General features: G+C 35.0%; 1 non-coding gene across 1 annotated transcript; it reads left to right on the forward strand.

Annotated features, from left to right (window-relative positions):
* The first annotated feature begins 2,582 nt into the window (after nucleotides 1-2,582).
* On the forward strand, nucleotides 2,583-2,714 carry LOC112477726. The gene has a single exon (XR_003045565.1). It is a non-coding gene; the product is annotated as a U11 spliceosomal RNA (small nuclear RNA).
* Nucleotides 2,715-11,445: the final 8,731 nt, after the last annotated feature.

An 11,445-nucleotide genomic window follows, 5' to 3' on the forward strand; every position in this document is an offset into this window, starting at 1 on the left:
TGTGTAGCAGAAGGAAGACTCCAGGCACTTTGTCACTGGTCAAACTGCAGTGAAAATCCCAGAGTTCCCAAGAGTTCCACAGAGTCAGATTTACCAATGCCTGGAAAGAACCAAGGCAGCAGAATCATTTCTAATATTAATTGTGGATTATACACAAGGTATGCAACTGGACCTAGGTTTCTTGTTTATCATGACTGATTGATTACTCCATTGATTGATTGATTGAACTCTCGCGCTAAGCTATACATAGATTTGGCAATATAATAATTGATTAAAATATTTATGTTCACTGTTTAATTATTAAAAATTCATTTCTAAGTAATGATATATTGAATGGAAAACAGGCAGGTCTTCATTTTCTCATTGATTGCATCTGATCTTTTAGAATCCAAGACTCCAGCCTTGTGGTAGTTTCTCTGAACAATCAACAAAGTAACTAGGAGAAAATAAATAGGTCTGTGGATATTAGCCTTCCTTACAAACCCAAATCTCTGTTTACAGCAGATGTCGCAGAACTGTAAGTAACATGAGTTGAAAGTTTTCTTCCACTGTTCTTCCCTGTGTTTTCATCCCCTTCTTTGGCAGCTACAAGAGGTGACAACAAGGGGGGAGGGAAAACTGAATAATAAATAAGCAAGAACTCATTCTAATCATTAGATTTCCCCTTTCTTTTCAAATGATTTTTTGAAATATCAACCAAACGAAAACCCTCGCTTTGTAATTTCACATAAACTTGATTTACTTGATTAATGATAGGTGGGATAGTGTGAGAAAATGTATATATACAGAGAAGGCCTCATCAGAGGAATAAAAGGAGACTGAAGAGCCTTCATTTCCTGTGGCTTGTCTCTAATCTTGTACTTCTTCTATGAATAGCTATATAAATTGAATTTCTTTGGTTCCCTAATTAATTTGGAAAGCCAGTTCTAAAACCTTTAGTCCATATAGAAATACGGTACATTCTATGATGTACCATAGTACGGTACACATTCACAAAATTGTGGACCCAGGTTAGCATGCCTTATACACTGGCCTCTTGCACAATAAACAAAGCTAATAACTTTTTTCTGGTCTCTGTTTCATCCAGACCAACTTCGCTATATAGATACCTCATAAAAAGTTAGAAAGGTTAATAATCTCTGTTGAATAAATAATATTCTAACTGTACCAACTGCTTACGATTTATACCTATTTTACATAAATGTTTGATTTTAAATATAACCACCAAGTTGGGTTCCCTTAGTGCCTTCCTCAGGGATACAGACATGGCCTATAGTAGTTTCTCAGGCTTGTCTCTCTAGTATCTCTGGGGCTGGTGCCAAAATCAAATTAACACTAAGAAATTTGAATTTTAGAGATAAAAGGGAACTTGGACATCAATAATATCTGCATCATAATGACACTGTTGCTCTTCTGAGCTGAAGAAGTTAAATTACTATTGCTTTTCTCATAGTTTGTACATGATTGTGATCATTCTTAGTAAATTACAGCAAGTATCTTCCATTCCTGGCAGACAAGTTCCTTCACTATTCTCTTATTCATCATCCCCTTCCAGCCTTTTTTCTCCTCTCCAACAAAGAATACCACTATTACTTCTTGACACAGCTATAGGCCTTTTTTCTTTTCAATTCTATCCTACAACAAATTGCCCCTTCTCTGAACTCTACAGTATTCCATACCCATACCATTTGTTACAGGTTGAATTGTGTCTTCCAAAAAGATATGCTGAAATCCTAACCGCTGGTATCTTTCAATGTGACCTTATTTTGAAATAGGATCTTTGTAGATATTATCAAGTCAAGAGGAGGTAATTAGTGGGCTCTAATCCAATGATTGGAGTCCTTAAAAAGGCAGAAGAAGAGACACACAGGGAGAATGTCATGTGATGATCAAGACAGAAATTGTAGTGATGCATCTACAAGCCAAGGAATGCCAAGGTTTTCTGGCCATCACCATAAACTAGGACAGAGAGGCAGGAACAGATTTTTCCTTAAAGCCTCACAGAAGGAATGGACACTGCTGTTACTCTGATTTTGGATTTCTGGCCTTCTGGCCTTCTGAACTGTGAGAGAAAAAAATTTCTTATTGTGTCAAGTCATCCAGTTTGTAATATTTTGTTATGACAACCCTAAAGACTTATACACCATCCTTTTGTAATCCTTTCTTTCCATGTGTTGCTTGATTACCTATTTCTAAGTATATGTCTATATGCTTAACTTGTAAAAAACACCCCTAGGGTAGAAACCACATCTTAATTTTTATTCTTATACAGAGATCAACCCTTATTTATGTGAGATTTACCAAATAAAATGTAAGACACCCAGTTAATTGAGCATTCTTATTTTTATTTGCTAAATCAGGCAACTCAAATTTATGTACAAAATAGATGATTAATAAATACCTAAGAAATAAATGTATGGATCCCTAGTTCATCGATTTTATGAATTTTTTTTTTTAGTATACAATCAATCTTTAATAGAGCCACTGAGATATTTTAACTTATATCCTATTAAACTCTGGTGACCCACACATGGAATAATTGAGAAAGATATTATAAGTATACATCAAAAGTAGAGAAGACCAAAAAGGGCTCCTGTCGTGAATGGCACATGGAGGGCAGCTTGGTTGCTCTTTGTGTGGAATTGACATGGAGATTTCGAAAGCATAATTTTTTGGTACTTGGGCAGCTAGTGATCATTGCTCCTGGTGCCCCAATAAGAAGGAAAAAAAAAGAAGGAAAGAAAAAAAAAGTAGAGAAGAATAAAAAAGAACAGGTAGAGTGGTCAAATATAAAGGTACATGCCATTATAGGGACAGAAACTAAAGAGAATGGTACTCTGTCATTTGAGAAAATTGAGTTGAAAGATTCATGATCAAAATCTAGAATCTTAACAGACACCTGAATGAAATGATTAGTTCCCCCAAATCTAGAAAGACTAGGATGGGGATAAAGCTAATATTAATTGATTACTTTTCTAAGTGTCAGTTTTTTTCATACTTTAATTTATTTCAGTTTACATCAGTTGTCTTAGGAGGTGGATATTAATAGCCTTGCACCGTAGAGATAAGAATATGAAGGTTTAGAGGGCAGGGTCAGAACTCAAACCCAAGATCTAAGTCCTATGTGTTCACTCCACACTCCTAGATTGCTTCTCTAAAACTTTGTTAGTGAGCAGCGCAAATTAGAAAGAATTAAAGGAAGCGCACGTTCACTAAGTAGAAAATGGTATTTAAAAATCCACTGATACAAAAAGAAGCCTGGCAGCAAATACACAGTGATGAAAAACTTATGGACAAATTTACAAGTAAAAAAGCCATTAATGGAAGAGGATTCACATAAAACTCACCTTTGAAATCAACATCGAAGCTACAAGAGCTTTTAGAACACCTCGTTAAATTAAAAAAGAGTCTATTTTAGGATGATCCTACCATATTCTTGTGGAAATGAAGGACTTAAAACAAAATCCACTTATTTCAATACCATTTAATATTCTTGGGAACTACAAAAGTTGAATTGCATGTTGTAAAGGATCCTGAGCTTGTAATCATGGTATCTGGGGCTGTCTAGTTCTGTTACCTATTTGTTGTGTGACTGCTGAATTAAATCAAAAGCAATCTTGGCTCAGTTTCCTCCTTTGGAAATGATAGGCTGATTTTTAAATTCCTATCCAGAGAGCACTTAGGGCCTGCTATGTGCTGCTTTTATTGCATAATTACAGCAATACTTTTCAACTGGTATAAGGTTTACCTCATATTTTAAATAGAATGCTTTTTCTCTTTATGTCTTTGTACTTTATTCATTTAGTCAATTAATTGATCTCCTACTCTATGTCAGACACTGTGCAAGGCTCTGGAATATAATTGACAAACAAAAAATACAAGGTCCATACTTTTATTAAGATTACAGAGCAAAAAGAATAATTAGAATGATCAGAACTGTAAAGGCAGATGTCATTGTCAAATAATAAATAAATAATTATAAATGTAATAAATATTTTGAAGGACAATTATAGAGTCCTAAGAAACTATTTAACAGTTTGATTTAATTTCAGTCTCTGGGATCAAGGAAAACTTCCCTGAGCAAATTAACATCTAAATTCAAACATGAAGGGTGAGGAGAATTTGGCAGTTAAAGAGGCTGGGAGAAAGCATGACTGGGAGAGGGAATCTCAACTGTAAAGGCTCTGATTCAGGGAGAAGCTGGATACTAAGAGGAAACAAAAGGTCACGAGAGATGGAGCATAGTCAGTGAGAATACAATAGCTTGAGACGTGGCTGGACAGTCAAAAAGGGAGAGACTGGAATGCAGTAAGTCGAGTTTAAATGTAGAGAATGAACAAAATTTACATGCTTATTGAAAAATACTTTCTTTGCTCTTTGGAATAGATCACCAAAAGACGTGAAGAAATAACAGGAAAACAATTTTTTTCTGCCTCTTTTTAGATAGGTATTTTTATGATTCGATTTTATCTCCACTATGTGCTTATTTAAAAATTTTGTTGGTTGTCCTAGAGTTTACAATATACATATTTAATAATATTACAGTTTCACGTGTAGTGTAAGGACCTTACACCATTATACTCCTAAATCCTTCCTCCTACCCTTTGTGCTATTATGGTCAAACATTTTACTTTTGCATATGATATAAACATACAATACACTGATACTGCTCTTTTTCTTCAGGGAGCAATTAAAATTAAGAAAAAACTAAATTTACTCTTATCTTCATCTATGGTATTCCCTGTGATCTTTATTTCTTTGTGTAAGTCTAAGTTTCTCTATATTATATTTCTCTCCTTGAAGCATTTCCTTTGGTATTTCTTGTAGACTGCTGCAATAAATTTTCTCATTTTTTGCTCATCTGAAAAATGTTTTTCCTTCATTTTTGAAATATATCTTCCCTAGGTTTAAAAATCTAGGTTTGTAATTTGTTTCTGTGTTTTTCTGTTAGCATGTAAAAGATGTCACTCGATTATTTTCTAGATTAATATTTGTTTAAAGCTAATTCTACTACAATTCTTATCTTTGTTCTTTTGTATATAATACATCTTTTTGCTCTGAGTACTTTCTCATTATCTTGATTTTCAGCAGTTTAAATGAAAACTGTCTAGGTATGTTTTGAGGGGAGAGTATTTGTTTTGCTTAGTGTTTTCTGAGCCCCTTGGATCTGCAATTTTGTGCCTTTCATTGATTTTTGAATATTCTTGTCCACTACATCTCTCAGTGTTTCTTCTGCCCTATACACTGTCTACAATTTATCTCATCCTGTTTTTATGTTTTTGATCTTATCACACATGAAAATTTATAAACTATAAGATTATTAGTGACCTACATGTTGTAAATCCCCGAGTTAATATTTAGTTCTCATCTTATTTGACATGTCAATGGTTCTTGACACAGCAGACCTTTCCTGTCCCCTTAAGATAGTTTCTTATTTGCCTCCGGGACATTACACTCTCTGGGTTCATCTTTGTTGGGGAACTTTCTCACCTTTCAGTCTCTAAAGGTTACTGTATAAGGGGAATCACTCCTTGGACTTTTTCTATCTACAATCACTCCTTTGATCTCATCCAGTCTCAAGGCTTTATACATCATCGCTAAATTGATGACCTCAGATTTATACCTCCAAATTTATAACTTGGAGAACTTTCTTCTGAATTCCAGATTTGCATGTATGACTTCCTAATGATATCCCCATTACTTGGGATTTCTCAAAGACAGTTCAAAAGGCATATCCAAAACTGAGCATCTGATCTCCCGTAACACTGCTTGCTCTTCCTATAATATTTCCCATGTCAATAAATGACAAAATCCATCCTCAGTTGCTTGGGCCAAAAGTTCTTGCATCATCATCATCAATTCTTCTACTTCTTTCATATCCTCTATCGAGTAAGTTAACAAAATCCATCAGATCTGCCTTTAAGATATGAGCAGAATATGACCAGTTGTATTTGCCAGGACAACTACCTGATACTCACCACCATAATTTCTGCCTTATTGCAAAAGCCTCATATCTGGCTCCCCTGCTTAACTATTCTGAAGTCAAATCCTGGTAAAGTATAAGTCAAAATTTCATTTCTATGCTCAAAATCCTGCAATACCTTTCCATTACACTCAGAGTAAAAGCCCAAGTCTTTAAAATGACCTAGGAGATTTCTTCTATTTCCCCTTGGCTTCTCCCAGCTTAAGCCTCTTTGGCTTTATTGTTGTTCTTCAAATATGCCAGGCAAGTTCCTGCTTTAGTGCCCTTGCAATGATTGTTCCCTTTCTTGAAATGTTTTTGTAGCAAAAATCTACATGTTTTATTCCCACATCTCCTTCAGGTCTTTCTTTACTCAAATACTACCTCCTCAGAGGCCTTCCCTGGCCCCCTAATGTAAAATGGTAGCCTCCTTTCCCACAACTGTCTCTTGCCTTCATCCCACACTTTTTCTCCTTAGTATTTACAGCCATCTAACATGCTATAAATTAAAATTATATATGTTTATGGTTTTAATTTATCCAAAAATGATGTAAAAACTATAAAGGCATGGAATTCTGTAAACATTGTTTACTGCTATACCTTCAGCCTGTAAAACCATACCTAGCATATAGTAGGGACTCAACAAATATCTCTTGAATCATTGAAATCTGTCATAGTCTAGAGGATTTTTTTTTAATAGGAACTTCACTCAGTCTGAGTAAAAGCCACTTTTCTTTTTTTCCCTAAAACCCTGAAATGGTGCTGGCATCCCCCTCAATGTATCAGGACATTAAAAGAAAAAGTTTTATCTGCCCCTCACACTGGCAGGTCACGTGCTCAGATTTACTGATCTCTAAGGGCACTTATGTACCCACTGTTTATTTATTTTGGAATTATTTTATTATCATCTTTACATGGTTATAAACTCTTGCCAGGATGGAATGCCCTCAGAGGACTGTTATTACTCATCCTTAGGATGCTCCCTGACCTGACCTTGAGAAATAACTGCAGCTCCTTACAGAAGCTGGAGATAATAAAATCATCCTTACTTGCTCTGAGCCAAAGAGATTTCTATCCAGCACCAACAACAGGCTGCTGTACCTCTCAAAAATCAGACCATTGCCCCCAGACCCCCCAAGAGGTACACCCTCTCTCGAATTAGGAGGGCCACTGGAATCAGTCACAGCCAGGTTGTCTTTGACGGTTTTGTTCATATGTGCATCTTTCTCATCTCACAACAAAAAACAAAGTAATAAACAAGCAAGCAAAAACATGATTCTTGCCTTCATTCTTTAAAAAAAGGGGAAAAAATTATTTAAATTATGGAAAGAAAATTATTCTACAGAAGCTTTCAAAAATAGAACAAGTTGCTCATAATCACACTATCCCAAGACAACCAACTTCTCCAATTTCGTGTTTTACCTTTCTGTCTTTTTACATATTTAAAATTAAATATTTTACTGTTGTAAGCTAAATGTACATGTAATTGCATATATTTTAAAGTAAATATTATAATCATTCATTTATCTGGTGGTTAACAAAAATTTAATGAACACGAACTATGAAGCATGTGCTCTTGCGGCTTAACATAACCAAGAATTAAACCTTGTCTTCAAGGGGCTCAGACCAGAGGTTTGCAATAATAATATAATGCAAGCCACATATGTAAGTTCAATTTTTCAAAGAAATGGGTAAAATTAATTTATTGATATATTTTGTCTAATCTAACATCTAAAATATTATCATTTTAACATGAAATCAATATAAAATTATTAATTTTGCTTATAATTACTAATAATTATTACAATTGTTAATAAAAGTGTTACTTTTTTTGTACTGAGTCTTCAAAATTAGTGTCTATTTTATTCTTTCAGTACATTTCAATTTGGATGAGCCCCATTTCCAGTGCTCAAAGGACACAGAGAGCTAGTAGCCACTGTGCTGGACAGGGCAGTTGCAGTTTGGAAGGGCACTTTTCCATGTTTCTAAAAGTTTTAATCCTCACAGTTAGCATTTATCATGCCTTCATAATATGCCATTGGGTTTATTTTGTTATTCTCTTTTTAATGAACCTTTACGTTAGCTCCATTTTTTTTACAATTATAAATCATACAGCAATAGATCTATGTTTCCATATTTTGAATTAGCATTTAATTAGACTACTCTCACAGATGTGAAATGATTGAAGTAAAAGGTTCAAACACAGTAATGGATTTTGGTACACATTTTCAAGTTGCTGTCCAAAAAAACTGAGTGATTTTACCCTGCCTCCAGCAATGCATGTGAGCCAGTTTCACCAAGCTCACCCCAAACCTGGTTTTGCAAATCACATCCTTCCTGACTTCTTTCCAGGCTTCTTGGGCATTAGCTTTCCAGAGTTGTTTTTTTGTTATTTTGTTTGTTTCTGCTAATTTGGATTCTTCAGTTCTGCTTGCCTTCCTTGACTTAGGGTGTACACTCCTAATTCACAGAATTTCTCCCCAATACTGCACCAACTGTACCCAGCAAGGAAATGCAGATTCGAAGCACAATGGGATTTTCTATCATGTTTGCTTCTCTTTCTTTTCACTCTTAAAAGAAGATCTTCTAGAATGGGAATATGCCTCAAAGTTATGCTATGAAAGACAAAAAATTAATTAGCCAGAGATATTCCGATAGTTTGTTTCATGAGTCTAAACAATGTGAAAAACTAGGGTAATTGGGCCTGCCTGTTTGAATGCAAAAGGCAGCAATAGAATGAAGCAGAGATCCAAAGGAAGAAAGAGAGAAAACAATGACTAAAGGAGATAGAATTTTATATATTAAAAGTAGGTAGTTTCAACCCTAAAAGAAAGGCCAGCTGAGATCAACATAATAAAAATATTTATATCTTCTAGATTTTAAGAAAGAAGACAAGCCTAAGTTTGTCTTTTTGACTGAGTCTGTATACCTTCCTTGTCACTATGGGTCAAAATAATAAGACCACATGTATTTTTGGCTAATTAAATAATAAAAATGTACTCCATTGGTATTTTATTTGCGTTTTTAAGAGAACAAAGACTAAATAGTTTCCATAACTTTGTTTGTGGTTTGGATATACATATTTTTTACCTTTCATTTTGAATTAATTTTAGGCTTACTAAAGAGTTGCAAAGGGAGTACAGAGAATTCCCATACACATTTCTCCCAGCTTCCTAGTGTTCACATTTCACATAACCATGATAGCTTTACCTAACATCAGTACAATACTAATAACTAAACTACAAATATTACCTGGATTTCACCAGTTCTTCCAAAAATGTCTTCTTTCTGTTCCAGTATCAAATCTAGGACACGCATCACAATTAGTGATCCTGTGCTGAGTGATCCTGTCTTATCCAATCTGCAACAGTTTCTCAGTCTTTCCTCATCTTTCCTGACGATGGCACTTCCAAAGAGCATGCCAGTCAGGCATTTTGTTGCATGTCTTCCAGTTTGTGTTTTCTGATGTTTTCTCGTGATTAGACTTGGGTTATAGGTTTGGGGAAAGCATACCACAGAAGAGAAGTGCCATCCTCATTGCATCATATCAGAAGGAATCTGATATCAACATGAGTTACTACTGATGGTCTTGGTTGTATTTTAATTTAGCGTGTTCTTAGTTTGTTTTATCCATGTTTTTTCTCCGTAGCTACTGATGTCACAAAAATCATAAAAAAGAGTGCCATTCGAAGACAAATAATGATTTTTAAGGATATCTGAGCAGTTACATTCTAAACGTTATTTCCTTCAAACTAGTCACCATACAAGACTTCATTTGCCAGTGAAGCTACACTGTTTTATCTTTCCATTTTTATATACTTGTTACTTAATTTAAAAAAAAAAAAATTTGCAAAAACAATACTAATACTTTTTTTCTTTCCTATTTAAGAGTAAACTGATGACATAATGCTCCATTACCACTGAACACAGATAAGGATATTCTTCCACGGAAAACCATAATACAACCATGGAGTAGAAGTTAACATTGTTATGTTACCATCCAATCCACAAACTCCATTCACTGTAGCTTATTGTCCTGATATCCTTTGTAGAAAAAAGATCCAACCAGATAAACAAAGCAGATAGTTGACATCTTTTAAGTAACCTTCAGTTTGGAACAGTCCCTCAGTCTTCCCTTGACTTTTAAATATTTAACACTTGAAAATTATAAGCCAGTTAATTTGTGGAATGTCCCTAAATTTAAGTTTATCAAAAGTTTCCTCATGATTAGATTCAGGGCAAGAACAGCACAGAAGCGATACTGGATTCTTCCAGTTGCATCTTAACATGGTGGCATATGATGTTGTTATGTTTTATTACTGGTGATATTAACTTTAACTGCTTGATTCAGGTATTGTCTGCCAGGTTTTCCCATTGTAAGGTTTCTATTTTTCCCTATAAGTAAAAAGCATGTGCGGAAGGTACTTTGAGTCTGTGACTACCTGGTTCTTCATCAAACTTCCACTCATCAAATTTAGCATTCATTGACATTTCTTGGTTGAATTATCACTTTGAGAGTTGTCAAGTGGTAATTTTTCTAACATTATCTTTTTTATTCTACGATTATCAATTGGCATTCTACTACCAAAAAAAAAGCTTTTTTTCTCCTCATTTATTTTTATTTATTTACATCAGTATGGATTCACAGATATTTGTTTTATTCAATTGGTTATTCTCTATCGCTATCTTTTTTTTTTTTTTAATTCGTTGTTCAAATTGTCCTAGCCTTGGCCAGTAAAGCTCTTTCAAAATGACTTCCATTAACTTTTGATGTGTCCTTTAAACATTTCTTTACTTTCTGGTACAACGAAATATTCCAAGACCATCTTGCACTTTCCCTGTTCACGTTCTGAAATCAGTCATTTCTCTAGAGAGTTCTAGTTCCTTACAGTAGAGAATTTATAAGTCATGATCTGGGTGCAGGGTGTGCTCATCATTATTAGGGTATCTCTGTATCCAGGCCCTCTCAATGGACAGGGCCTCACAAACACACTCATATCTGTACTTATTCAATCATAGTTACATACACTGGAAACTGAGTTCACACTGATACCAGCAATTATAACCTGAACTTACAGGGCTCATTTTTGTTCTCTTCATTTTCATATTTATAACTCCTTTCTCTGGCAGTGGGCAAATGACTCCCGTTATTCTCAACATATCATTTATTGGATAAATCTCCTTTAAATGTGGCCAGTCTCCCATCAATGCCACCACTGCCAACTCACACAGACTACCCTCTTCCTTACCTGCATAGACTCTTAACAGTCCATTCCAGGCTGCCACCATGCAGATACCTTCCTTTACCCTGCTCAGATGACATTGTCTTACACTGGACATACACTTCTGTCACATTCCTTGCCTGATGCACTCTTTACCACGCTCAGGCTCTGGCACCTGTGCCAGGTGCCATTCTCCAACACCCCCAAGACATGGATGCCTGCTTTGCTCAGCCCCACCTAATAGCTCTTAAAGAGAATTAA

The sequence above is a fragment of the Pteropus alecto genome, unplaced genomic scaffold (assembly GCF_000325575.1).
Source record: "Pteropus alecto unplaced genomic scaffold, ASM32557v1 scaffold121, whole genome shotgun sequence".
Classification (NCBI taxonomy): domain Eukaryota; kingdom Metazoa; phylum Chordata; class Mammalia; order Chiroptera; family Pteropodidae; genus Pteropus; species Pteropus alecto.